Below are 27,042 nucleotides of genomic sequence, written 5' to 3'. Positions count from 1 at the left end.
GGAACTGTGAGATTCTGAGAACAGGAATATGTCAAGGATTCAGAAATCTCAATGATATTGAAGAAAAAGCTCAGTGAGAGTGAGGAAATTTGAGAGGAGGAATATTAGGAGGGTTTGATCAGAGGGTGGAATATTGGAATTACAGTTTCTGGAGGTAGAATAGCTGCATAAGATGTCAGTGTCTAGAATGTCATTATTGAGCTTTAAAATGGAGTAGAGACGATATTTTGGAGTTTAATGAGTTCAATAAATTGTAAGGTTGCATTGTGGAAGTTATCCAGTGAATTAATTACTTCTAGCTGTTGCAACAGATAATCAATAAATATCAACAGAATAACACAACAAAGTTTTGTTTTTGCACTTGCACAGGTGCAAGTTGGTATGGGTTCTCCTACAACTAGTAATTTAGGATCCAAACTCCTTCCATCCTAAAAGCCTGAAACTGAACACATAGTTTCCAAGGTTGCTGAAGCAAGGAATAAGAAATGGAGTACACAGGCATACTGACTGTTAACTACTTCAGCTCAGAAGTAGCATATCATTTCAGCTCACATTTCACTGGTCAGCACAATTTAGATGGTGCTATTCTAACAGCAAAGATGTTTAGGAAATGTAAGGGAATCAGTGGAGTATTTGATGAGTGCCAGCTTAGCTGTCTCACCAACATTCAGAAATGACAGCAGGATTTAGGTAGTGAGGAGTGTTGCGGTCAAGTGTTCTGGATAAACATGTGTATGGTACATACTGGAAGCAGGAAAAGATAACTAAAAGGATGCGGAGGAGCCAGCGCTGTGGCTTAGTGGGTAAAGCCACTTTCTGCAGTGCCGGCATCCCATATGGGAGCCAGTTCGAATCTTGGCTGCTCCACTTCCAATCCAGCTCTCTGCTATGGCCTGAGAAAGTAGTAGAAAATGGCCCAAGTCCTTGAGCCCCTGTACCCATGTAGGAGACCTGGAAAAAGCTCCTGGCTCCTGGCTTCAGATTGGCACAGTTCCAGCTGTTGCAGCTATCTAGGGAGTGAACCAGTGGATGGATGGAAGACCTCTCACTTTTTCTCTGCCTCTGCCTCTCTATAACTATGCCTTTCAAATATATAAATAAATCTTAAAAAAAAAAAGGATGGGGAGGAGCCAGTGCTGTGGCATAGCGGGTAAAGCTGCCTGCAGTGCAGGCATCCAATATGGACTTCCGTTCAAGTCCCGGCTGCTCCTCTTCCAGTCCAGCTCTCTGCTATGGCCTGGGAAAGCAGTGGAAGATACCCCAAGTGCTTGGGTCCCTGCACCTATGTGGGAGACCAAGAAGAAGCTCCTGGCTCCTGATTTCGGATCAGCTCAGCTCCAGCCATTGCAGCCATTTGGGGAGTGAACCAGTAGATGGAAGACCTCTCTCTCTCTCTCTCTCTCTCCCTCTTTCTGTAACCCTGTCTTTCAAATAAATAAAAATAAATCTTAAAGAAAAGGATGGGGCAATGGAGTTTCCAGAACAGTTTTTAAAAGAGATGTTTTTGAGTAGGGTTAAAGAAAGATAATTTTGGCATTTCTGTAAAGAATGTAGGAAAATGCTATACTATATCTAAGTCCCAGACTCTGGGTAGGGAAATAATGTGGGATATGGCTGACAATATACATTGAGACCAGATTATGGTAGGAATTGAAACTAAATTAAGGCTGTTGGCTTTTATCGTAAAAGCAAAATAATAAAATGGCATGATAAAAAGCAAAGTATAAGGAGATTATATTGACAATGGCATTCAAAGTGCATTCATTGTGTGTGGGGTAGATACTGGAGGTATTAACATGAGCTAATGGGGGCATGGACATTGGTGGTCACAGTGGGAAGCCAATGTCACATGTAGGAGAAATCAAGAAAGATCGGCAACTTTTGCTAACAGTTACATATTTTACCTGCCTTTGCTGTGAATCCACAGAAAGACCAAATTAACCTTGGAAGGAGAGTGATTGACTAGATATTTGTAAAAGGTCTAATAAGGTTACACTAATGGGCAGAAAGATTAAAGTTGAAAGAAAAAGTGGAGAAAGAGGCCGAGGAAAAGAACTGATGGGTTCCAGGTCCACGTGACCTCTAAATTGGGAGGCAAAAGGCAATGGTGACTAGGAGCAGCTGAAGGCCAAACTGAGTATTCTGGTATCTAAGCCAGAAGTTGGACACCTTTCAGAGTTGGTCTGCCAAGTCAGCACTTATTTACTCTTAATTTTAGGCTTTATATACCATTAATCTGTTTCTCCTTAGAAACTTAGAAATTTCTATATAGCTAAATTGTTGTTGCATATAAAATTATATTTTTAAAAGCTTAAAAACTAAGAATGTACATTTAAAATGAAATTATAAAGCAGATTTAATTCAGTTAATTTATAAAATTTTCATTTGACTTGTTAAGTTTCACCAGAATCCTGTGTATATTTGTGTACTCAAAGTCCTCAGTGTTTCTATATACTAGCAATGAATATGAGGTCGCCAAAATTAAAAATACCACACTACTTATAATTTCTCAAAAGTAGAATACTGATGCCTAAATCTATGGAACTGGTCTGCCAAAAAACTGAAAAAATCTAATGAAAAGCAATCAAAAGAAGACCTAAAAAAATGGAGAGACATATGTTCACAGATTGAAAGACTCAACATAGAAAGGATGCCAATTTTCTCCCAAATTAATATACACGTTTGAATGCAATTACTGTCAAAATCTCAGCAAGATTTTTTGTATACATATACCCGATTATTTTAAATTTTACATGAAAAAGAACTAGAAAAACTGTAACAATTTTGAAAAATAAAAATAAAGTCAGAAGAATCATGCTTCCCATTGCCAGGATTTATTATATAGATACAGTAACTAAAGCTGTCATATTTTCTGGATGATAGGAGCATAGATTGGTGAAACACTGTTGAGAATCAAGAAACTGACCCACACTTAGGAGCGTACTTCAAAAAGTGCGTGGTGGAGCAAGTGTTTGGCCTTCAAGAGGGATGCCTGCATCACATACCAGAGTACCTAGGGTTAAGTCCTGACTCCACTCCTGATTCCAACTTCCTGTAAATGAACACTCTGGGAAGTAACAGGCAATGGCTCACGCAGCTGGGTCCCTGTCACCCATATGGAACTTGATTGAATTCCTAGTTTCTAGCTGCAAGCTCTGGCCTGGACCAGCCCGAGTTGTTGTGGGTTTTTAATGTGTGAATCAGCGGATAAGAGCTCTCTCTGTTTTTCTCTCTCTCCCTCAAATAAATAAGTAAATAAATTGGTAAAGTTCATGGAAAAAGGAATTAACAGTATAAGATTTTTTTCCAGACTATGTGGAAAATATGTATTAGGGAAAAACTATGATTTCAAATATTTTTTCACATAATAAATTCATATTTTAATATAATATTTCATGAACTTATTGAAGTATCTTTGTATATGTCCAGCTGATTATGGACAAAACTATAAAATAAATTCAGTGGAAGAAAAAGCATTTTCAACAAATGGTACTGGAGCAAGTGGATAACTATAAACAAACAAACAAGAACCTTGACCTTTGTCCTCCACATTATGCAAAGCCTAACACAAAATGACACAAGGACTTCAAAGTACATTATAAACATGTAAAACGTTCAGAAAGCACATAGTAGAAGATTTTCAGGATCTAGGTCTTAGCAAAAAGGCCACAGACTTAACATCAAGAGTATAACTCAGAAAATTTAAAAAAATAAACTGAATCTCATTAAAATTAAAATTCCTTTGCTCAAGAATGACCATGTGAAGAGGAGGAATATGAAGCACAATGAATTCCAACTCAACAGTAAACAAAAATTCTAATCAGAAAATGACTATGGACCAAGATGGCTGAATAGGGAAAAGATACATTGATTCTGACCACGGAAAGATAGCAGAAGAGAAGGAGAGGAACTGCATTCCCAGCTGGCAAAGTTTGCAGTGGGAATTCTACAAGAGGAAGAGAGAGGCCATGGAGTAGTGAGCACATTAGAATCACACAGCAGTGAGAAGGAAACCACCAGTGATTCCTGCAGGTGGTGGCCTGAGGGGATGCCATCTTCTTGGATGAAGGCGCTCAGCAACCACCAAGGAAGAAATGCCATCTAAAAAAGGCAAGCAGAGGCCGCTATGGCCTGCGCGTGACTGGGGGATTTTATTGGTCCCCACTAACTCTGAGTCTGGCTTGGAGTGTTGGAAGGAAGCAGAGCACCCACTTAGGCCAATGAAGTTCATCCTTCCCACTCACTATAGAGCTCCCGGAATGGACTTGCCAAGACAAAGCACCAAACAACCCGTATCAGTTAGGCAGCAAGCTCTGGGTATGCCAAGCCTATTTCAGTATACAGGGGGGCCTTGAGGGCCTGAGAGTAGATCCGCTGCTCCCAAGGACTGTGGGAGACCTGTACCCTATGGCTGTGGGAATTCTATGACTGTTCAATAGGGCATGCAATGGGGTGTGGCTAGGTCTTCTGGCAGTCACTGTGTCTCCCTTCAGAGGTTCAGGGTTCCACATGGATCCTTTGTGCATGATTGAGGTACCTGGACACTGCGAAGCTGAATGTGGGCTCACCCTGGGTGACTGATTCACTTTGGCAGAGTAGGATGATGCTGGTGCTAGCCAACACTATCATACCCTCTACCCTGCTGAAGCTAGAGGAGATTTAACATGCCCAACTTGGGTGTTACCCTGGACTTTTACCCCACTCCTGAGCACTGGCCAGAGCTCCTTGGCCCACCCACCATATCTCTTGAATATCCACTGAAGGAACAGACACCCCACTAAAGCCACAGAGGCATAGTTCAAATATAAAAGCCAACAGAGGAGAAAACAAACAAATCTTTCCACAAATACCTAAAAATAAACACAGAAATAGAAGAAACAAGAAAAAGGAAGACAATAGGACTCCCCAAAAGGAGCACTACAATACAATATTAGAATGTGAGAATGAACAGATCGATTAAATGCCTAAAAAGCAATTCAAAAGAATGATCATAAGATTACACAAAAACACAAAGAAGCAAATATATGAAATAAAGAAATCCATACATCATATGGATGAAAAAATTCTGCTCAGAGACAGAGATATGGAAAAGAAATCAAACTGAAATATTAGAAATGAAGAATTCAATATCTCAAATAGGAAGCATAGTGGAAAGCATAACAAAAAGACTTGGTGAGGCAGCAGAAAAACACGTGAACCAGAAGAAAAATCTTTGAAAATATCTCAATCTAACTAAAAAGAAGAAGGAGATGGAGGAAGAGAAATTAGAAAAAGCAAAAATAGTGTTAGAGATTTGTTGGACACTAGGAGTTCCTGAAAGTTTGGAAAGAGAGAATGGAATAGAAGGCTTATTCCATGAAATAATAACAGGAATCTTCCCTATTGGAGAAAGATGGGGACATCCATCTATATGAAGCACATAGAATTTCTAATAGACATGGTGAGAAAAGATCTCCATGATACATGATAGTCAAACTTTCAACAGTTAAACATAAAGATTCTAAAATGTGCAAGAGAGAAATAGCAGATTGCCTTCAAAGGATCTCCAATTAGACTGGCAGTTGTTTTTCTCAATTTCTCATCAGAAGCCCTATAGGCTAGGAGGGAATGAAGAGATAGAGTCCAAGTCCTAAATGGAAAAAAAAAAACTGTTAACTCAGAATACTATATCAAATAAAGCTTATTTATAAATGAAGTTGAAATAAAGACCTTCCAAAACAAACAGAAATTGAAAGAATTTGTCATCACTCATCCAGCATTACAAATGATTCTTAAGGATGTGCTACACACAGGAATAGAGATAGTCATCATCACGAAAGCGTGTTAAGACAGAAGACATCCTAGTAAAAGTACAAAGAATCTCAAAAACAAACAATAAGAATATTTATGAGAAAAAAGCAGGGATGAGTTGTTATTTATCAATAATAGCCTACATCAGTAAATTGAAAAGGCATTAAATAAATTATTTGGCAATGCATCTCAAGGACCTAGAAAAATAAGAACAAACTAAACCCTAAATTAGTAAGACAAAAATAATTAAAATTAGAGGAGAAATGAGAAAATTGAAACAAAAATTACAAAAAAGTATTGAAGTGAAAAGCTGTTATTTTTGAAAAGATAAACCAAATTGATACATCATTGTCCCAAATAACCAAAAAAAAAAGGGAGAAGACTCAAACAAACAAAATCAGAGATGAGAAAAGAGATGCTACAATAGATACCTCAGAAATAATATGAATCATCAGGAGCTATATGCCTACAAGCTGGAAAATCTAGAAGAATGAATAGATTCCTTGACTTATATAATCTAGAAAAATTGATTCATGAAGACATAGAAAACCTAAATAGACCAATAACCAAGAGTTGAGATTGAATCAATAATAAAGACATTCCCAACAAAGAAAAGCCCAGGACTGGATGACTTCACTGCTGAATTCTACCAAACTTCAGAGAAGAACTAATTCCAATTCTATTCAGACTACTCACAATAATTGAAAGGGAGGGAATTCTCCCAAACTCCTTCTATGAGGCCACATCACCTTAATTCAAAAACCAGAAAAAGATACAACAAAGAAAGAGAACTAAAGGTAAATATCCCTGTTGAATATAGATGCAAAAATCTTCAAAAAAAAAAAAATACCAGCTAATCAAATCCCAAAACACATCAGAAAGATCATTTACCCAGACCAAGTGGGATTTATCCCTGGTTTGCAGGGATGGTTCAACATATGCAAATCAACAAATGTGATACATCACATTACAAATTGAAAAATAAAAACCCTGTAATTACCTCAATAGATGCAAAGAAATCATTTTGTAAAATACATCCTTTCATGATAAAAACCTTAAGCCAATTGGGTATAGAAGGAACAATCCTCAACATGATCAAGTTCATCTTCAATATATGACAAACCCACAGCCAGCATCATATTGAATGGGGAAAAATTGGAAGCATTTCCACTAAGATCCAGAACCAGACAAGGGTGCCTACTTTCACCATTGCTATTCAATATAGCTCTGCAAATTTTATCGAGTCATTAGGCAAGAATCATTTAACTGAAAAGCATATACAGATTGAATATAAGCATATGAAAAAATATTCAACATCCTTAACTATCAGGAAAATGTAAATCAAAACCATAATGAGATATCACAAAAAAATTACAATAACGGCTAAAATAGAAACTGTAATACCAAATGCTGATGAGGATCCAGAGAAACTTGATCACACATACATTGCTTACAGGAGTTTAAAATGATCCAGACATTCTGGAATACAGTTTGGGAGTTTCTTTTAAAAATAAGCATTCAGCCACTATATAACCCATCCACTGCACTCTGTGGCTCTTAGCCTAGAGAAATGAAAACATTTTTCCCTCACAAATCCTGTACACAAATGCTCATAGCAACTTTATTTTTTAAAAAAAAAAGATTTATTTATTTATTTCAAAGGCAGAGTTACAGAAAGGCAGAGGCAGAGAGAGAGATCCTCCATCCGCTGGTTCACTCCCTAAATGGTCACAATGGCCGGAGCTGAGCCAATCCGAAGCCAAGATCCAGGAGCCAGGAGCATCTTCCAGGTCTCCCACGCAGCTGCAGAGCCCTAGTACTTGGGCCATTTTCTACTGCTTTCCCAGCCTATAGCAGAGAGATGGATCAGAATAGGAGTAGCCAGTTTTTGAACAGGTGCCCATATGGTACTGCAGGCAGTGGCTTTACCCACTATGCCACAATGCTGGCTCCTCATAACATCCTTATTCATGATAACCCTAGAGTGTAAACAACCCAGTTGACCCTCAATGGAGTGAATGGTTGAACAAAGCCTGGCATATCCATATCATAGAATATTACTCAAAAATAAAAAGAAATAAACTATGGGCACATGCATCAACTTGGATGAATCTCAAGAGAATCATGCTAAGTTTAAAAAGTCAATCTCAAAAGATTATACAATGTAAAATTCCATTTACATATTTTGGAAATGTAAAAATTACATAAATAGAGAATGGATTAATGGTTGCTAGGGGTTATTGAGGGGAAGGATCAGAAGGGAGTAGATGTGGCTATAAAAGGACACCATATTGGTAGGGGCCATTGGGTTAAGGAACCACTTATGTTATAAGCATCCTGCTTCAGAGTGCCAGTTCATGTGCTGGATGTTCTGTTTCCAATCCAGCTCCCTGCTTATGTGCCTTGGAAGGCAATAGAGGATGGCCCCACAGTTGGTGTTGCTGCTGCCCATGTGGGATTCCAGGATGCAGTCCTTGGGTCCTATGTTTGGCTTGGCCTATTCCTGGCTGTTGCTGTCATTTGGCAAGTGAACAATCTTATAGATGTCCCTTTCTGCTCTCCCTCGATTTCTGGAACTCTTTCAAATAAATAAAATATTCGTTAAAAATAAGCTGTTCTGTATCTTGTTTCCATCAATGTCAATATCCTGTGATATAGTTCTGCAAGATATTACAATTGGAGAAAACTAAGTAACATATACTTTGGATCTTTTGGATCTCTTTGTACAATTTTTATAGCTGCATGGTAATCTATAATTATCCTAAAAATTTAAAGAGATATTCTAATTGTTAAATGAATATTAAAAACAAACTCATAGCAGACAAGTATTAGGAACATATACACGTATACCACAAATAAAATAAATATGTAAAAATCATTATTGCCATTGTTTTTATACTTTTAGGTACTCTGTGATCTCCAAGGTGTTATTTCCTATTACTTTCATTTGAAATTCTAAGCAACTGATTAATCATGCTTACAGGTCTCTAAATCTTCCTTATCTTGAGATTTTCAATTTCCTGTAAAACAGTCACATAAGGGCAAAATTTTCTCTCAGGTGTAACAACAGGGATCAGAATAATATTCCCTTGAGAGCTAAATATAATGAAAAAGAAGACAGGTCTGGGGCTTAAGAAACTGCATCTAGCACCAATTCTATCACTAATTAGCAGAGTAATCTAGGAAAACTATTTATTCTCTCTGGGTCTCAGTCACCTCATCTGTAAGAGAAGACTCTCTAAGGAACCCATTAGCTCTGACATTCTAGGAAATCAAAGGCAGGTTGCCCTAGGAAGAGAATTTTTCCCATCCGGAGCTAATTGGACCAGCTGTGTGAATGCCACTCCAATTCTTAGATGCCAGTAATGACTACTTCTTCTACAGAGGTAACTGTGGTTTCAGGGAATGTTCAGTCTGCTGGAGATGGTGCAAGTGAAATTAGAAATGCTAGCTTGTGTAAATGTTAGGGGAAAAAATTTAGACATACCAGGAAAGACAGTGTGGTGAGATAATAATTTCATGCCAAGCAAATGCGTAATTGACTCTAAGCTCTGTGATAATCACAATGGGAAGTTCAAGTTAGAGTTGCCTGCTAATTGCCTAGAACTAGCATCAAAAGAACAAATTTTCAGGTGCCAAGATCAAGAAATTCCTATTTGAGTCGTGATTCCAACCTAAGAATACTGGAATTGTATCTAAGACCTGGACAGTTTAAGGATATTGCTTTACCATGAATCAAGGAATAAAGTAAATCTGTGTGTATGCAAACATATATAGAGTAAAAAATTAACAGGGAAGAATGATCATTATAATATGTAACAAGGAATCTCCTCTTACTTTTGTCTAGCTCCTACAATTGCATCAAATTCATTTCATGAAGTACGTATCATATTGTATCTTCTTAAAACATCAACAGTTTCCCAATGTATTCAGAATAAATTATCAACTATGTGTTTTGCTGCTTTATTGAGGCATGAGTGAAATAAATTTGCATATATTTTAGGTGTTAAATATGATGATTTGATATATGTAGACATTGTGAAGTGATTACCATAATCAACCTAATTAACATATCACCTCAAATAGTTACGCATTTGGTATATATGAGAACATTTAAGATACGTTCTCTTAAAAAATTTCAAGTACATAACACGTTATTGACTATAAACACAATGTTGTACAATAGCTCTCTAGAACTTATTTATCTTATAACTTGATGTTTGAACCCTTCACCAACATCATTCCATCTCCCCTAAGCCCCATTCCCTGGTAAACACCATTCTATGTTTTCACGAGTTTGACTTTAGATTCCATTTATAAGTGAGATCATACAGTATTTGTCCTTTTGTACCTGGCTTATTTCACTTAGTATAATGTCCTTTAGATTCATCCATTTTCTTGCAAGTGGAAGGATTTCCTTCCTTTTTAAGGCTGAATAATATCACATTATATATGTATAAAAATGAGTATATATATATATATATATGATTTTCTTTAAACATTCATCTGTCAAAGAGCACTTAGAATGTTTTAATATCTGGGCTGTTGGGGAAAAATTTTTCTTATGTCCATGGGAGTACAGATACATACTCAGAAATGAGATTGTTGGATCATATAATAGTTTCATTCTAAATTTTTTGAGGAAATTTCACATTGTTTTCTAAAATGACTATACCAGTCTGTGGTCCCATCAACAAAGCTCTCTGCTTATGGCCTGGGAAAGCAATGCAAGATGATCCAAATGCTTGGGCCCCTGTACCCACATGAGAGACCTGGAAGAAGCTCCTGGCTCCTGGCTTCGGCCTGGTCCAGCCCCAGCTGTTGCAGCCACTTGGAAACCAGTGGATGGGAAAACCTCCCTCTCTCTCTGTAACTCTGCCTTTCAAATAAATAAAAAATAAATCTTAAAAAAAAGTATATATTCAGTGTAATATTTTTTCTTTTTAAAATTTTGTTTTTAAAAGGAATTTATTATTTAACCAAGGATGTCAAAGACTTCTATGATGAAAATTACAAAACACTAAAGAAAGAAATAGAAGACGACACAAAAAAAATGGAAAAACCTGCCATGCTCATGTATTGGAAGAATCAGTATTATCAAAATGTCCATTCTCCCAAAAGCAATTTACAAGTTCAATGCAATACCAATCAAAATACCAAAGTCATTTTTCAAAGACCTAGAAAAAACGATGCTGAAATTCATATGGAGTAACAGGAGACCGAGAATAGCTAAAGCAATCCTTTACAATAAAAGCAAGGCCAGAGGCATCACAATTCCAGACTTCAAGGCATACTACAGGGCAGTTATAATCAAAACAGCCTGGTACTGGTACAAAAACAGATGGATAGACCAATGAAACAGAATAGAAACACCGCAGATCAATCCAAACATCTATAACCAACTCATATTCGACAAAGGACCTAAAACCAACCCCTGGAACAAGGACAGCCTCTTCAACAAATGGTGCTGGGAAAACTGGATGTCCACATGTAGAAGTATGAAGCAAGACCCCTACCTTACACCTTATACAAAAATCCACTCAACATGAATCAAAGAACTAGAGATGCGCCATGACTCCATGAAACTAATTGAGAACATAGGGGAACCTCTTCAAGATATTAGAACAGGCGAAGAATTCCTGGAGAAGACCCCAGAGGCATGGGTAATGAAAGATAAAATAAACAAATGGGACTACCTCAAATTGAAGAGTTTCTTAACAGCAAAGGAAACAGTCAGGAAAGCGAAGAGGCAACCAATAGAATGGGAGACGTTATTCGCAAACCACACAACAGATAAAGGATTAACAACTAGAATCTACAAAATAATCAAAAGACACCACAAAATCAAAACAAACAACCAAATAAAAAAATGGGCCAAGGACCTTAACAGACATTTTTCAAAAGAGGAAATCCAAATGGCCAACAGACACATGAAAAAATGCTCAGGATCCCTAGCCATCAGGGAAATGCAGATCAAAACCACAATGAGGTTTCACCTCACTCCGGTTAGATTGGCTTACATACAGAAATCAACCAACAACAGATGCTGGCGAGGATGTGGGGGAAAAGGGACACTAATCCACTGTTGGTGGGAATGCAAACTGGTAAAGCCAATATGGAAGACAGTTTGGAGAGTCCTCATAAACCTGAATATAGCACTACCACAGGACCCAGCCATCCCACTCCTTGGAATTTACCCAAATGGAATTCAAGGGGAGAAAAAAAGAGCCATTTGCACCTCAATATTTATTGTAGCTCAATTCACAATAGCTAAGACATGGAATCAACCTAAATGTCCATCAACGGATGACTGGATGAAGAAACTATGGGATATGTACTCTATGGAACACTGTACAGCAGTAAAAAAAATAATAAAAAAATAAAAAAAAATGAAATCTGGGCATTTACAACAAAATGGAGGAAGCTGAAATAAGCCAGTCCAAAAGGGACAAATATCATATGTTCTCCCTGATTGATGGCAACTAAACGAGCACCTAAAATGAAACCCATTGAAGTGAAATGGACACTATGAGAGACAATGACATGATCAGCCCTTGTCTAGACTGTTGAGGAACAACTTACTATTTTATTCCTTTTAGTATTTTTGTTGTTGCTGTTGTAGTTGTTGTTGCTCTGTTTGTTCTACATAAGACCACTGGATGAACTCTGTAATCAATGCACAATCATTCTTAGGCATTTAAAATTAACAGAAAAGTGATCTCTGTTAAACATAGGAGTGGGAATAAGAGAGGGAGGAGATATATAGGTTGGCACATGCTCACTTGGAGTTACCTCCAATGGTGGAACTAGAAATGTGCCAGAGGATTTCAGCTCAATCTTACCAAGGAGGCAGGTACCAATGCCAGCACACTTGGTAAAGTGATAAGTATAAATACACAACCGATCAAAAAGATAGGGTATGTGTTGATGAGATTTCACAAAGAAGACCAGTGTAAGCAAATAATGAAGGATAGAATTAAAAGGGAGAGAATGATCCTGCGGGGGAAACAGGACACACAGCAGACTCATAGAATGGCAACACTCCTGCCTCAGAATCAACCCTTGGGACATTCGGATCTGGCTAAAGGGTCCATGAGAGTCTCACAGGCATGGAAAGCCATGACACGGTGGCAAGAAAACAATCTAAATGAAAGATCCTGGTGAACAAGATCCCAGCAGAAGGAACAGGCCATCAAGGAGAGAGGCGCCTTTCTCTGAAGGGAGGTAGGAACCTCCACTGTGATACAACCTTGACTAAACAAGTTCAGAGTCGGTGAACTCAAGGGGCTTCCATAGCCTAGATAGCTCATAGCAAGAGTCTCGGGTGATTGCTGACGTCATAAATAAGAGTGCCAATTGTTAAATCAACAACAGGAGTCACTGGGTACATGCTCCCCACGTAGGATCTCTGTCCTTAATGTGTTTTACTATGAAGCTTAAAAACAACACTACTAGTTGAACAATACCCTATACCTTGTGCGGTTGTGTGAGTACAGCCTTTTGAAATCCTTGCTTAGTATATACTAAGTTGATCTTCAGTATATGAAGGTAATTGAAAATGAAACTCGATGAAGGGCGGGATGGGAGAGGGAGTGGGAGAGGGGAGGGCCACGGGAGGGAGGGAGGTTGCGGGGGGGAAGCCACAATAATACAAAAGTTGCACTTTGTAAAGTCACATTTATTAAATAAAAAATAACTATATATAAAAAAGGAATTTATTAACACATTAGATTCTCAGGGTCACAGCAAATGCATGATAATTGCTACATCACAATTCTCATCAATTTTCTTTAATGTGATATTAATACTACATTGAATCTGTTTTTGTAGCCCTCATGTAATGATTGCTTTTCACTGTAAAGCTTAACCTGGATTTTTAATATTTTCTCCATCATTTTTTAGGTCTAGATAAGGAGCTGGCAAACTATGTCCAACAGGCAAAATCTAGTCCAACTTTATTTTTTTAAATGACAGGGTTTTTTTTTTTTAAGATTTACTTATTTATTTGAAAGGCAGAGTTACAGAGAGGTAGAGGCAGAGAGAGGTCTTTCATCCCCTGGTTCACTCCCCAGGTGGCCGCAACAGCCAGAGCTGTACGAAGCCAGGAGCCAGGAGTTTCTTCTGGGTCTTCCACATGGGTGCAGGGGCCCAAGCACTTGGGCCATCTTCCACTGCTTTCCCAGGCCACAGCAGAGAGCTGGATCAGAAGTGGAACAGCCGGGACTCAAACTAGTGCCCACAAGGGATGCTGGCACTGCAGGCAGTGGCTTTACCTGCTATGCCACAGCACCAGCACATCCAACATTTATTTTTAAAAATAACGCTTTTTTGGATCAGTCATACCCATTTGTTCATTTATGGTCTGTGATGTTTTGCACAGTACAATGGTGGTTATGGCATAGGCTTCATATGCCACACAAAACCTAAAATTCAGGGTCGTTCAGGAAGTGCATGGAAAAGTAGAATTAAATGGTAAAATTGTTTTGGTGCAAAAATCTTTCAAATCCATGCATTTCTTTCATAATACACATTTTTGGGAACCTTTGGAAATCCATTGTATGCATGGATTTCAAAATCTTTTTGCAACAAAATATACTATATTTTATCTCCTTGGTTAAATCTATTTTAAAGTATTTTATTCTTTTCGATGCTATTTTACATATGATAATTTTCTTAATTTCCCTTTGGATAGCTTGTTGTTAAGTAATTTCTTTTCATGTGTTTATTTCATATCTTGCAAATTTACTGTATTAATTTATTAATTTTAGAGTTTTTTTAAATGGAGTCTTTAGGATGTTCTACATATAAGATCATATCATCTGCAAATAGAGCCAGTTTTACTTCTTTTTCCAATTTGGATGTCTTTTGTTTCCTTTTCTTGCCTAATAATTCTTTCTAGGACTTCGTGTACTAAGTTGAAAAGAAGTAGTGAGAGTGTGTATCCTTGCACTGTTCCCCACCTTAGAGAAAAAACTGGTGACTTTTCAGTATTGAGTATGCTATTGGTGGCCTTGTCGTTGATATTTTTAATTGCATTGAGGTACATTACTTCTTTTTTTTTTCTTTTCTTTTCTTTTTTTTTAACTTTTATTTAATGAATATAAATTTCCAAAGTACAGCTCATGGATTACAATGGCTTCCCCCCCATAACGTCTCTCCCACCCGCAACCCTCCCCTTTCCCACCCCCTCTCCCCTTCCATTCACATCAAGATTCATTTTCGATTCTCTTTATATACAGAAGATTAGTTTAGCATACATTAAGTAAAGATTTTAACAGTTTGCTCCCACACAGAAACATAAAGTGAAAAATACTGTTTGAGTACTAGTTATAGCATTAAATCTCAATGTACAGCACACTAAGGACAAAGATCCTACATGAGGAGTAAGTGCACAGTGACTCCTGTTGTTGACTTCACAAATTGACACTCTTGTTTATGGCATCAGTAATCACCCTAGGCTCTTGTCATGAGTTCCCAAGGCTATGGAAGCCCCCTGAGATCACTGCCTCTGATAATTTTTAGACAAGGCCATGGACAAAGTGGAAGTTCTCTCCTCCCTTCAGAGAAAGGTACCTCCTTCTTTGATGACCTGTTCTTTCCACTGGGATCTCACTCGCAGAGATCTTTCATTTAGGTCTTTTTTTTTCCCAGAGTGTCTTGGCTTTCCATGCCTATAATACTTTTGTTCTACTTAATACTATTGGTTGAACTCTGTAATTAACACACAAGTATTCTTAAGTGTTTAAATTTAACTGAAAAGTGATCCCTGTTAAATATAAGAGTGGGAATAAGAAAGGGAGAAGATCAAAAATGACAAGAGTTTCTTGCTTCAACATCAACATAGTGTAATCCACTTCCTTGTGTCCTGAAGAAACACGTGTCCTAAAGTGGTTGTACAGGAGCAACCACTTTGGAGCTTGGATATGAACAGAATTCGGTGTTGTGATCAAATGCAGCTTCCAAGTTATTCTTAGACATATTGTTTCATATTCACATTAATAACTATATTGTATGACCAATGGGAGGGAAATTCAACATAATGAATAATGCCTCAAACTTTGACAGCTCACTAGATGACATATTTTCTTTTCTTTTGGCCCCCCAACTGAGGCACATACTATTTCCATCCACTTCTTGCTATTGTCTCAGAACCCTGAGCCTCCCTACCTTTTCCAGTGGATGTCTAAGGGACTGGAAGCAGCTCAGATTCTGGGCCATATGGTTCGGTCAGATTAACCAGAAGCGGAGGCAGTTTTGTGATGTGCAAATGGTGCTAATAGAAGCTGCATAACTGGGGAGGTGAGAATTCAGGTGGAGTTTTCAGTGGATTTCGGATTCCTAGGATCTTCACATCTTCATGCAGATTGAGAGCCAAGGTTCTAATAAAAGCCATGAGTCCAGGAAAAAGCCAGGGAGGCAGGAAATGTTTCAGTTTTCCAATTATTTTGGCTCCCAGCAGCTGTAGGGAGTAATTAGGAAGACACTGCCTTAGTCTCAGCCAGAGATTTATTGAAACTGAAGGAAAGCAAACTCATCTCTGATCAACCTTTTTCTTTCTTTCTTTTATTAAGATTTATTTTTTTATTTGAAAGACAGAGTTACAGAGAGAGGTAGAGACACAGAGAGAGAGAGGTCTTCTATCCACTGGTTCACCCCCAAGATGTCTGCAACAGCCAGATCAGGGCAAATCCAAAGCCAGGAGCTTCCTCCAGGTCTCCCACGTGCAGGGGCACAAGGATTTGGGCCATCTTCCATTGTTTTCCCAGCCACATTAGCAGGGAGCTGGATAGGATATGGAGCAGCCGGGACTCTAACTGGCTCCCACATGGGATGACGGCACTGCAAGCCGAGGCTTGAACCCACCATGACACAGCGCCAGCCTCAAACCTTTTTTTTTTCTGATAGTAAGAATGAGGAAGAGAGCAAAAGAGCACTGGAGCATGGAAAACAAACATGACTTATTTCTCATTTGGATGTTATTGGCTATTGTTTTGTCCTATTTACCATGAGAGCTTTGTAAGGACTCAGATCATGTTTTATTCACTCTTGCATCTGACATCACTATTCATATGCCTCCCTACTGTGGGGTCTGGCAGTAGATGCTCAATAAATATTTGTGGACAAACAAAATGTGAGAATACATAGAATTAGGTGAGAGGATGGAGATGAGTGAAGTATCTGAGATTCTGTCTAGAGTAGAAAACAAGGCTGGGTCATAACTTTTAAATTGTTATATTTCCCTAAAGGAATGAACAGCAGTGATTTGAGATGTTAAATACACTATCTACTAACTAATACTTGAGCTGTATGGAAAAACGCTTGAATCAGCCTTTGGAGATGACATCATTCCAGCTATCCATAATAGCAATTTAGCTATTTGGTTTTTCTACTTTTCTTTTATCATTTTGATAGCTTTATTAATGACACACAATAAGCTATATCCATTTCAAATGTGATATATATATATATTCATATATTATGAAAGCCTCACAACAATGCAGTGAGTATATCCATCACCTCAAAGATTTCCTCTGGCTCCTTTGTAATTTCTCCTTGCTGCCACTCCCCCACACTCATTGATCTACCCCGGTGCCTGGAGCCAGAAAGGTTGTTCTGGAGCCTGGGGTTGTGAGGATTATTCTGCTACCCAAGGCCAAGGCCGTAGGAGCTGCTTTGGACCTGAGTCTACAGGGATGTGGGGACCCAGGGCTTGGCATAGCACCAAGCAGCCCTGCAGCCTGTGTCTGAGGCAACAGGTGCTGACGTGGAACTGGGGTGGTGTGAAACTTGGGGTAGGCCTAGAGCCTGGGTTTGTGGGATCTGGCCTGGTACCAGGAGTCCTAGGAATTCAACCTGTAGGTATCAAGTGGAAGTCTCAGACTGTGGAGGCCTACTCAGTGCTGAGTTTTTACTGGGTCAATCCAGGTGTTGGGGTCCAAGGCAAAGTCCCATGTTCATTCCTCTCTACTTCCCCCAAGTAGAGTTACTCTCTTCACACTGAGCAGCCTGGCATTGGAAGAGGGGTGACGCAGAGAGTGTCAAACTGTCCTTTCTATTCTCTTTAATGTTTGTTTCCTTATTTCTGCTCTGTTTTCAGGTGCTGTAATCTCTCACTTGGTTTACTTAGTTCTCATGAAGATATTTTAATGCATGGATAGTTTTTTACACCTATGTTTCTGCAGAGCCACAAAAGATAAAAAGTCTTGTTCGGCCATTGTATGCTAATGTCCAGACCTATAGTTTGCTTTTAAAAGTTTAACTATCATAATATCGTGTAGAAGTATTTCATTATTATTTTTATTTTGTATTTCCCTATTGACTAATTATGATGAGCATCCTTATTTCTCTTCACATACTTTTGAAGTATGTGAAGTATGAAAATGCATTTTCAGATCTTTGCCCACTTTTTAATTGGGTTGTTCATTTTTTTTTCTCATTGAGTTTTAAGAGTTCTTTATATATGCTGGCTACAAATCTGTATCAGATGCTATGGTTTGGATGTGGTTAGTAACCCAAAAGTTTATGTGCTGGAAGCTTGGTCCCCAGTGGGAAAGTGTTGAAATGTAGCCTTTAAATGTAGGGCCTTTGGAAAGTGATTAGGTCAGAGGCTTCTTGCTCATGAATGGTTGAATGCTGTCTTGAGGATGTAGGTCAGGCCTTGTGTGACTGGATTAGCTCCCAGAATAGTAAGATGTATTAATGCAAGTCCATGCCAAGTCTGTGATCTTTCTGCCCACTGCTGGTTCCATTTGTACTTCTCTACTACATTGTGGCATAGCAAGCCTGGCCTTCGCCAGGATATTGGCACTTTGTGGTTTGGATCACATAGCCACCAGAATCACAAGCCAAGTCAACCCCTTTTCTTCACAAAGTACCCAGTTTTATTTTAGCAAATTCAAATGGACTAAGGCATCAGATATATTTATCTCAAAGATTTTCTCCCGCTTGGTAGTTTGTCTTTTGATTCTCTTAACAGTGCCTTTTGCTGACCAGAAGTTTTGCATTTTGAAGAAACCATATTCATCGAGTTGTTCTTTTAAAGGTTGTGCTTGTGGTGTTCTAGCTAAGAGATATCTGTATAACCCAAGAATGCAATGAGTGTTGATGTATCTAGGTTTCAAAAATTTAAGTTTTACACTTAGATCTATGATGCATTTTGACTTAATTTTTGTATACAGCAAGATGTGGCTCAGAATTCATATTTTTGCATGTGGGCATACAATTGTTCTACCACTACTTGCTAAGAAGATTCTTTTTTTCCAACAAATCAGTTCTGAACATTTGTCAAAAAATCAATGACCCATGTATGTCTGTGCCTGTAGATTCCCTGTTCTGTTATATGAGCTTTCGTTCATCATTGAACAAACATCACACCTTTGTGATTATGATGGTTTTATAACTCTCGAAATCAACTGATGCTAATCCCCCAACTTTGTTCTCCTTTTTATAATTTGTTTTAAGTATTATAGGGTCCTTTTCATTTCCTCATGAATTTTATTTATTTTATTTTTTAAAGGCAGAGCTACAGAAAGAGAGAGAGAGAGAGAGAGGAAGAGAAAGAAAGAGAAACAGAGAGCGAGAGAGAAAGAGAGAGAGATCTTCCATCTGCTGGTTCATTCCCCAAATGATCTCAATGACCAGGGCTGGGCCAAGCCAAAGACAAGAGCCAGGAGCTTCTTCTGGGTCTTCCACATGTGTACAGGGGTCCAAGCACTAGGGCCATCCTCCGCTGCTTTCCCAGACCGCAAGCAGAAAGCTGGATCAGAAGACAAGTAGCTAGTACTCAAAGTGGCACACATATGGGATATTGACATTGCAGGAGGCAGCTTAACCCTGCTATGCTACTATGCCATCCCTTCCTCATGAATTTTAAAATCAGCTTACTAACTTCTACATAAAAGGCTGGTAGGATTTTTGGTTGGGAGTGCATTGGATCTATAGCTCAATTTAGAGGATAACTGACATCTTAACATTGTCAAGCTGCCTGATCTTTTAAACAAAGTATGTCTCTCCATTTATTTAGGGCTTTCATTTCTCTTGGCACTGTCTTGTGATGTTCAGAATACAGATCCAGTTTGTCTTATCAGCTTTATCACAAACTATTTAATATTTTCATGTTATTACAAATTGTCTATTTTTAAAAAAATATTTTTTAAATATTTATTTGAAGGTCAGAATCACAGGAGCTGGCTCTGTGGTATACCAGGTAAAGCCACTACCTGAAAGTGCTGACATCCCATATGGGCACCAGTTTGAGCCCTAGCTGCTCCACTTCCAATCCAGCTCTCTGCTATGGCCTGGGAAAGAAGTAGAAGATGGCCCAAGTGCTTGTGCCCCTACACCCTTGTAGGGGCAGGAAGAAGTTCCTGGCTCCTGGCTTCAGATTGGCTCAGCTGTGGCTATCATGGCCCTTTGGGGAGTGAACCAGCAGATGAAAGACCTCTCTCTCTCTCTCTCTCTATCTGTCTGTCTCTCTGCTTCTGCCTCTCTGTAACTCTTTCAAATAAATAAATCAATCTTAAAGAAGAATGAATTACACACACACACACACACACACAGAAAGAGAGAGAGAGAGGGAGAGAGGGAGAGAGGGAGAGAGAGAGAGAGATCTTTTATCTGCTGGTTCACTCCCCAAATTTCTACAATGGTCAGGGCTGGGGTCAGGGCAAAGCCATGAGCTAGGAGCTTCTTCTGGGACCCCCATGTAGGTACAGGGGCCCAAGCACTTAAGGCATCTTCTGCTGCTTTACCAGGCACATCAGTGGTGCAGCTGGGACTTGAACTGGCACACATAGTGGATGTTGGCACTGCAGATGGCAGCTTAACCTGCTGTACCACAGTGCTGGCCCCTAAATTGTACAATCTTACACTTTAATTCTCTACTCACCGTTGCAAAAATTTAGAATTACAATAGATTTTTAAAGAAAATTATTGGTATTTTATTCTGAAATCTGGCTGAACTCACTTATAAATTCTAATAGTTTGAGGGCCAGCACTGTGGAGTAGCAGGTAGAGCTGCTGCCTGCACCCGTGTGGGAGACCTGGAAGAAGCTCCTGGCTCCTGACTTCAGATCAGCACAGCTCCAGTCATTGTAGCCAACTGGGGAGTGAACCAGCGGGTGGAAGACCTTTCTTCCTCTCTCTGCCTCGCCTTCTCTCTCTGTATAACTCTGACTTTCAAATAAATAAATAAATCTTAAAAAATGGTTGGTTTGATTCCTTGCAACTTTTTATATACAAGACCATGTCATCTGTAAATGAAAAGAATGTCACTTCCTCTATTCCAAACTGGATATCTTTTATTATTTTTCATGTCTGATAATAGTGATTAAACTCCTTCAGTGTTAAGCAGTAGTGACAGTAAGAGGACCCATCTGTGTGATTTTTCCTTACCTTAGAGGGACAGTGTTCTCTTTTACATTAAGTATGACATTAGCTTTGGATTTTTCATAGAAGCTATTTATTGGTTTGAGGCAGCTTTTTCTACTCCTAGTTTATTGAATGTTTTTGTCATGAATGGGTATTAGATTTTGCCAAATGCCTTTTCTGTGTCTGTTGATTGTCATGTGGCTCCACCATGCATCCAACTGTGATGACGTGTTACATTGATTATTGTATATTTATCTAACATCATCTTGTGAGGACAAATTCCACTTCTCATGGTGTATAACTATTTTTATGCAAGGGATCATCAAGAAGTTCATGGGAAAAGCTTATTGTGAAAAAATATGCATTTATTTAAAAAAAATTTGTACCAAAATGAACATGTCTTCCGACTCTATTTTCAAGAACTTTTCAAGTACATGTGAATGTTACTGGATGTGGTTTGCTGGTATTTCATTGCAGATGTTGCACCTATATTAATCAAGAATATTGGTCCATAGTTTTCTTGTGATGTCTGCTTGGTTTTTACATCAAAGTAACACTGGACTCATAGGATAGCTTGAAAACTATTTCCTCCTCTTTTACTTTTGGAAAATGCTTGTGGAAAGTTGGTATCAATTTTTCCTTGAATATTTGATGAAATTTACCACTGAAGAAATCCAGGCTTGGGGCTTGCATTGCAGCATAGCAAGTAAAACTGATGCCTGTGACACCAGCATCCCATAAGTGCTGCTGCTTGTGTCCCAGCAGCTCCACTTTCCATCCAGCTCCATGCTAACAGCCTGGAAAAAGCAGCAGAAGATGGCCCAAGTATTTTTGGCCCATGCACCCATGTAGAAGACCCAAATGAAGCTCCTGGCTCCTGCTTTTAGCCTGGCCCAGCTCCAGCCATTGTGGCCATCTGGGGAGTGAACCAACAGATGGAAGATCTCTCCCTCTCTCTCTCTCTCCCCCTCTCTTTGTCTCTCCCTCTCTCTTTGTAACTCTGATTTTCAAATGAATAAATAAATCCTTTTTTTAAAAAAAGAAAGGTTTTTTTCTGGAAAAGTTCTAAATTACACATTCAATTTTTAAAATAATTAGAGGGCTATTCATGTTATTTATTTCTTTTTAAATCAAGATTTGCTACATTGTATCTCTCAAAGAATTTGTACATTGTATATAAGTTTTCAAATGTATTGATACAAAGTTATTAGTAATTCCATCTTAATGTATTTTAATATTTATATAGTTCATAGTGATATTGCATTTCCCATTCCTGATATAGTAATTTACTTCTTTCTTTATTTTTAAAGATATATTTATTTTATTTGAAAGTCAGAGTTACACAGAGAGAGGAGAGGTAGCGAGAGAGAGTGGTCTTCCATCTGCTGGTACACTCCTCAATTGGCTGCAACAGCCGGAGCTGCACCAATCTAAAGCCAGGAGCCAGGAGCTTCTTCCAGGTCTCCCACGGGGTGCAGGGGTCAACTTTATCTGCTGTACCACAATGCCGGCCCCTCAATACTCTTTGTTCTAGGATGTGGTTAAATTACTTGGAAGTAGTTTGATCCTTTCAAGCCATGCATTTGAGATTTGTTAGCCTAGGCCATAAGGAGTCAGTGTTCAGTCTAGAACTATGTTCTTCATAAATAAGGAAAGACGCTTCTGAGAATTCTAAACCATGCCCCAAAGATAATGAGTTTTTCAAGTCTGGTCGGTGGAAATAAGCTTTCTTTCATGCCTTATATATGTTGGTTTTTGTGTTCCTTCTAATCATGTTGGGTGACTGTTCACCGGCATCTGGTAGTTTTCTCACACGCATTGCTGGTGAGTACTCTACAGAGTACCAGAAAGAAAGTTTCTGAAGGTCTGTGGAGGTCTCAGTACAGCACTCCCCTTTCTGGTACTCTGTCTTGTAATCTCCAGCCACCGTGGTGCCCCTGGGCTCCCAACCATCTCCTCAGTGCAGAAAGGATGATATGTCCTCCTGTGTTCCCTGTCTCCATGCTGCAACCTGGAAAGTCTGTCAAGCAATAAACCAACATAATCTTCATCCTTAAATCTTTCATTTCCTGATTCTCAGGTATCACTGTCTTGTATTAACTGAGGTCCAAAGCCTTGAAAACTGCTGTTTCCTATATTTTGTTTGGTCTTCCAGTTATTTCAGACAGGAAGTACAGTAAGTCTTGGCCCTGTTACGCTATCTCGGCTAGAAGTATAGCTTTAACTAATTTATGAGATCTAACGTTCTTTATGTAATTGAAGGTAAAAGAAGACTCATAGTACACATGTTTGCCTAAATTTACTCTTAATATTGTGTAGATGTTAAAAGCACGAGCTGTACTGCCAAATTTCATAGGTTCAAATCTGATTATGCAATTGGTACCTGCATGACCTTATGTAACTTGCTTAATATATTTGTGTCTTAGCTTCCTCATCTATAAAATGGAAATGACAATGACGCATACCTCACAGCATTGCTGTGAGATTAAATGAGCTATCAATCGTAGTAAAGTCCTTATCATGTTTAGCAGTTGGCCCAGAGAAAGCACTTAATAAATAGTAGCTATACTTGTTAATCTTGTTATTACTATTATTGTACGAAAATATTCAAATCAACATCCGATGTCAAAACGTACTGTGTTCACAATTTTACTAGAAGGACAAAGCCAAGAATGAAATGCTTCAAGAATAATGAAATGTTGGAGTTGAACTTACTATGTGGAACTTATTTTCTAACAAAGAAAATAGAGGTTCGTGTGGACCAGAGTGGACAGAGAACAGGATGCAATACATCTAGTCAGGATGTAATACATCAAGTCTGTATTAGATTCCTGTAGCTGCTGTAACAAACTACCACAAACATAGTGACTTAAGGCAAAGTTATTATTGTGCTATTCTGGAGGTCAGAAGTCAAATGGGGCTCCCTGGGCTAAAAGCAAGGTTTCAGAGCACTGTGTTTTCTTTTCTAGCTTGTCAAAGCCACCTGCATTCCTTGGATTATGGCCTCCTTTTTTTAAGATTTATTTATTTTATTTGAAAGTCAGTGTTACATATAGAGAGAAGGAGAGGCAGAGAGAGAGACACACACACAGAGAGATAGATCTTCCATCCACTGGTTCACTCCCCAGTTGGCTGCAATGGCCGGAGTTGTGCCAATCTGAAGCCAGGAGCCAGGAGTTTCTTCCAGGTCTCCCACATGAGTGCAGGGACCCAAGGACTTGGGCCATCTTCTACGGCTTTCCCAGGCCATAACAGAGAGCTGGACAGGTTGTGGAGCAGCCAAGTCTTGAACCAGCACCCATATGGGATGCCAGCACTGCAGGCGGCGGCTTAACCCACTATGCCACAATGCCAGCCCCATTATGGTCTCCTTTATCTCATCTTCAGAGGCAACACTGGCCAGTTGAGTCATTCCCATATCAAATCACTCTGATTCTACCTTTTCTGCCTGTGTTGTCCACATTTAAGGACCAATGAAATTATACTGAGCCCACCTGAAAAACCAGGATACTCTCCCCATTGTAAAGTTTAACATGAATTCCATCTGTTACCTCTAATTCTTCCTTTGGCATGTAAATTAACATATTGACAGGTTTTGGGGATTAGGATAAAAAGCTTCTTTGGGCGGCCATTGTTCTCTTTCCATAAGCTCCAACTGAAACTGGGCTCAAGAGTGGACCAATACTGAAAACTCACATATTCACATCAAGCGTCTCATGAATTCTGGAGATTTCTCTATCACCACCCAGCCAAAACTTCATTATACACACTTCACCTCTATACCCTTAACGGAGAACTCAATGACTCATGTATCTTTAACTGCTCTGTATCAACCCTCTGACACCAACTGGTTGTCAATTGTAGCACTAACTACATGAAATTAGTTCAAACTCCAAAAGAGTAAAGTCCTTCAATACTGATGCTAACTACTTGAAGATGGTGTAGACCCTCACAAGTTAAGGGCTCAGTCTCATAAGACTGCCACCACTTTGGATGCCAGCCACAAATGTCAGTATCATCAAGCTATTCCAATTTCTGCTTGGCTAACTACAAACTCAATGGTTTTCATAACCCCCTTCAGTTTCAATAATTCACTAGAAAATACAATACTGGTGATCATTTTATGATAAATAGTGCAAACAAACTGCCAGTAAATATATAGGGCAAGGTCTTAAGAAATGGATTAGTGCAGAATTTTTATACCCTCTTTTGGAATCCAGGCATGCCACTTTTCCAACACCTTTATGTGTCACCAGCCTCAAATGTCCCTGGATTTCATCATTTCAAGATTTTTATGGGCGGTTTCAGTAAGTAGGCATGATTGATTGAATCAAAAAATAGGCCACAGGACTGAACTCAGTCTCCAGCCTCCCTTTTTTCCATGAAGGTCTCCTCCTTTCAGCCCCAATCCTATAATGTTGTGACTTCTTTTCTGGAAACCAACCCCTATTCCGAAGCTATCTAGCCCCACTCCTATGAGTTATCTAATTAGCATAACAAAGGAAGCTCTATCATTTGGGAAATCCCAAGCCCAAATATATTTTCTATTATACCACACTCTATGATACTGACACAGAAAATTTCATTTTCTCGGGTAGCCATTATGATAGCTTCACATAAGATATGCAAATCAATTTGGAAGCTCAGTGTAGCCACAATCAGGTGAAATGCCTGTACAAACTGATAATTTCTTGATGTCCTTGGATTGTAGTAACTATTGAAAAAATGTTGAAAGAGTGATAGAGATACAGTGAGAGAGAGAGAGAGAGAGAGAATGAAAGGAGGAATAGAGGGAGGGAGGAAGGGGAAAGGGTAGACATATATATTATTTCCAAGGAGCTATAAAACTAGTAAAGCAAGCAAATCCATGAGCAAATTATTTTAATACAGCCCAGGAGAGTAGGAAACGTCCATAATGAATGGATTAAGTCTAGAAGGAAGGGTGAGTGCATTAAAAAAAAAAAAAGTTCTAGCAGAGGACTTATCTTGAGTAAAGATGTCATTAAATAATATAGTGGACTTTGTTGGCACCACCCATCTCTTTTCACAGCCCCTTTCCAATTCTCTTCCCGTGGCATATTTTCCCTTCTCATCCAGTTTCCTTCATGTAGGGCTCAGAGGGTTCCCCATCTTCGAGTCTCCTTGAACTTCTGTTTCACCTCCCGCCAGTGCTGTGTGCATAGGTCAGCAAGAATCTTCCTGGAGTATTTGGATGTCTTTCTCCTGCTCAAATACTCAATGGCCTTTATAGGAAGTCTAAACTTTTTATGTGCCAAAGACTTCTCTAGCCAACCCCTCCTTACTGAACTTCCTTCAGTTTTTGCTACTGTCTGACTTGAATTCTTTGTTCCAGCCAAGTAATATTGCTTCTGATTGAGTAAATATGACTTCCGTGCTCCTGCCTGTAAACCATCCCACTTGCCAGGGACCCCCTTTCCCACCCTCTCCCTCCTCCATGAACACAGCTCTGGCGGGAGATCAAACTGATGAATGAAACAGAGCCCACTGTAGTAAGAAAAATGTGAATTAGCTCCCTGCAGACCTGGAACAGGCAGAACAGTTTTCCATCAGCTCTTGGGTCTCCAATCAGCAGTTCTGGACCAGCTCTGACTCAGAGGTTCTCTGAGGACTCTTGGGAGTGAGAATTCATGCAGTTTGGTTCTCATGAGGTTAGGTTCAGACATTGAGGTTGTCCCAAAGGAAATATGAGGTGATAAAGTTTGTTTTTAGAGATCTCACTGGCCCCACTTTTTTATGTTTTTCCTCTCTTACATTCTACACCTCTAATTCAGTACTCACCACCATTTCCCTTCATCCAGATAAGAAGTAAAGGAGAACTAATATCGCATTCAGATCACAGTGTTAGGGACTGAACTGGCTATG

This window comes from Oryctolagus cuniculus, chromosome X, assembly GCF_964237555.1.
Source record: "Oryctolagus cuniculus chromosome X, mOryCun1.1, whole genome shotgun sequence".
Classification (NCBI taxonomy): Eukaryota; Metazoa; Chordata; class Mammalia; order Lagomorpha; family Leporidae; genus Oryctolagus; species Oryctolagus cuniculus.
This window is presented reverse-complemented; position numbering follows the sequence as displayed.